The sequence below is a fragment of the Equus asinus genome, chromosome 9, assembly GCF_041296235.1.
Source record: "Equus asinus isolate D_3611 breed Donkey chromosome 9, EquAss-T2T_v2, whole genome shotgun sequence".
Taxonomy (NCBI): domain Eukaryota; kingdom Metazoa; phylum Chordata; class Mammalia; order Perissodactyla; family Equidae; genus Equus; species Equus asinus.
Genome location: NC_091798.1, coordinates 73498716 through 73502215, shown reverse-complemented (window position 1 = coordinate 73502215; position 3500 = coordinate 73498716). Strand labels below are relative to the sequence as shown.

General features: G+C 41.3%; 1 non-coding gene across 1 annotated transcript; it reads left to right on the top strand.

Moving 5' to 3' along the window:
- Positions 1–3026: 3026 nt before the first annotated feature.
- LOC123289996 (U4 spliceosomal RNA) lies at positions 3027–3173 on the top strand. Its single transcript, XR_011506155.1, has one exon. It is a non-coding gene; the product is annotated as a U4 spliceosomal RNA (small nuclear RNA).
- Positions 3174–3500: the final 327 nt, after the last annotated feature.

Here is a 3500-nt window from a genome sequence, read left to right as displayed (position 1 = left end):
CCAGGGCCGAGTGGCTAAGTTCGCGTGCTCTGCTTTGGGGGCCCAGGGTTTCACGGTTCGGATCCTGGGCTCAGCTATGGCTTGTCAGGCCACATTGAGGCGATGTCCCACATGCCACAACTAGAAGGACCCACAACTAAAATATACAACTATGTATTAGGGGGATTTGGGGAGAAAAAGCAGAAAAAAAAAAAAGAAGATTGGCAACAGTTGTTAGCTCAGGTCCCAATCTTAAAAAAAAAAAAAGTGATGCGCATTCAGTAGAGACCATGCTTCAATTTTTGACTTTTGATCTTTTCCCAGGCTAGCAATATGCCGAACGACACTCTAGTGATGCTGGGCAGTGGCAGCGAGCCGCGGCTCCCGGTCAGCCACATGATCAAAAGGGTGAACAACTGACACCCTTACAACATTTTGAACCCACACAATTATTCCGTTTTGCACTTCCAGTACAGTATTCAATAAACTACATGAGCTAGTCAACACTTTATTATAAAACAGGCTTTGTGTTTGATGATTTTACCCAACTGGAGGCTAATGTAAGTATTCTGAGCATGTTTAAGGTAGGCCAGACTAAGCAGGATGTTTGGTAGGTTAGATGTATTAAATGCATTTTCGACTTACGATATTTTCAACTTACGATGAGTTTATTGGTACGCAACACCATCATAAGTCGAGTAAGATCAGTATTTGTGCAACTTCCTCACCCTCTACAAGCACTTGGACTTGCTGCTTCCTGTTGCCATCTGCAATAGGCAAAACAGTCTCCTTCCATTCCTCTCCTTATTTTAAAGTATGTTCAATTATATATTGCCCAGCAAATGTCACCCATTGAAATACAGTCAGAATACCTAACATTCATATGGCTCTTATGTGCCAGACACAATTTGATGTTTTCTGCATATATCAGGTCACTCAACCTTCACAACAAACTTATGGGTAGGTACAATTATTTTTTCTATTTTAAAGAACAGGAAAAAGGTTAAAAGACTTGCCCAAGGCAGAGATAGTATTAGAATTCAGATGGTCCAGCTCCAAAATCCATCTCTTAACCACATGATATGCAGTGAGGCATTGATGACTGCAGCACATAATGTCGGCCATTTTCTGTATAGATCCTATACATTTTAATCATACAAATCTCCTCCCAATATCAAGCCAATGCCTTGGTCCTACAGAGAAGTCAAACTTCAATACAGGACCCAGTGTCTCAGGCCCTCTTGCATGCCTCCCTTCTTCTTACCTGTACCCAGGCACGTTTTCTTTTCAATCCTTGCATTCTCATATACAAGGAGATGAATTCAGGGGCCTCACTGCAGCCTGAGGTTTCTCCTCTGCAGCTGTTTCCTGGGCCGTCGTCCAGGAAATCTGAGGTAAAAGTTTTACCATTTTTAAAGTTTATTTAATCCAATCTCAAAACCCTGATTGGATATACTTAGCTCAAGTCCCAGAGGGTCAACAGGAACGTGAGATTATCACAGCAGCTGCTCCCACCCAGAAAATTTAGAAAAGGAGAACATCCTAGAATCAAACATGATCAGTGTAGCACTGTACACCCTAAACCAGTATTTCTCAAAGTATGCTCAGAGGACCTACTGTGTCAGAATCTCCTAGGGAACTGGTTGAAAACACAAATTCATTGTTTGCATCCCAAATACAATAATAAGAATCTTGCTGAGAGGGTAAGGGAAAGAATGGCATTTTCTTATGTTCCCCAGATGATTTTTAAACACACTAAATTTTAGAATCATTCGTCGAACACTAGTTCCTTTATGTTTAGCACATACAGAAAGAGCAATGGCCCAGAACCAATGTATGTCGTGGTCTAGATCAGCCCTGTCCAATGGAAAAATAATGCAAGCCATATATGTAATTGTGAATTTTCTAGCAGTTACATTAAAAAAGTATACAGAAACAGATGAAATTAATTTTAGTAATATATTTATTTAAACCAAAATGCATCCAAAATAATATATTTTCAACGTGTAGTTAATATAAAAATTGAGATATGGTACATTCTTTTTTTGTACTAAGTTTTTGAAATTTGATGGATATTTTATACTTAGAGAATCTCTCAGTTGAGACTGCCACATTTCAAGTGCTCAATACTACATGTGGTTAGTGCCTACTGCATTAGACAGAGATGGTTTAGATCCATATTACTGTTACCAGCCATAGGCCAAAAGAGAACTGGTATTTTCTGGGGTAAGGGAGTAGACAGAAAAATAAAATAATAAATAAGGACTTTTTGGTTCCAACTGTACCAAGAAACTAATCAATTCCTGTCAGTTGTTCAGGACCCACTTCCACTGACTGCAAGGTTCGCACCTCCATGATGCAGGCCTTTCCTGAGATCCTCAACTTCTTTCTTTTTCTGAATTATTCCTATTGTTCCCCAAGGTTCTCATTGTTTTAGCCTCACAATCCTGAATTGAGGGTGGCCTGTGCTCAGTGACATAGACCCCACTCTGAACTGCTTTAATCCCAGCAGAATCCAGCTTTGTTTGTTCCTACTGCTGCTGTAAGCACTTCCTACCCCTCTACATGCAGGAGCCCGTTGAGAAGTGTATTATCTCTGCCGTGGCTCATTCCCTAAATCTCACCTTTTGTCCATGATGAAACCACATCATCTTGGTTACAATTATCTTTCTCATGGTGATGAAGACATTCTTTTCTGCCACCTATTTTTCTGCTCCAGCAGGAATTTGCTCTTTTTCTTTGGAGTTACATTTGACTCCTTCTGCCCTGGCTGAGGAATAGGATGCAAAGGAAGATAGGTCCTGGAGTGGAGAACACAGAACAGTCCAGCAATATGACTGGCATTGCTAAGTCAGAAGTTTGCATACTGAGGCTGTGTCTTGAGATCAGCCTGATACTTTAGAACTGAATCTTCGTCTTCATCAAGACCATGGTCCGCTCACTAGATCCTGTCCTTGTGCAAAAGCCTTTCTCTTCTTGGGGGGATTTACCCATAAATAGTGCAATAGCCCTTCTAGTTTGAGGTTCTTGAGTGGTCTTAACTCCCAAACCTCTCGCACATTGGCAGTATCATAGCCAATGAGATTTATCCGAGGCACGATTATTGCCAATTGAAAACTTTTCCCAAACCTCTCTGTGTACTCGCTTTGGTCAGCTTACCTACACCAGATGGTGATCAGAATTCCAAATTCTGAATCATGTGTTATTAGGTGTCGTTGGCCTCCAACCTCCATGTAGTCTGCTCATGATTCAGCCAGGACCCTATGAGCCCCCAAAGATTTCTCTTGCCTAGGTCACAGGCAGACTGAGACACCACTCTCTAAGAACTACACCCTAAACTTGGACCTCCAAGTCTTACTACTTGAATGGAGTGAAGGGCAAGAAAACATGAATACAAAGAAAAAGTGAATCATGGAAGCAAAAGACATTTCTTTCAGAGGCCTAAATCTGAGCTGGTGTAGGCCACATCTCCTAAGCCTTCCTAGGCCCGCACTTGTGTTGTTGGAGTTCGTTTGGGTCAT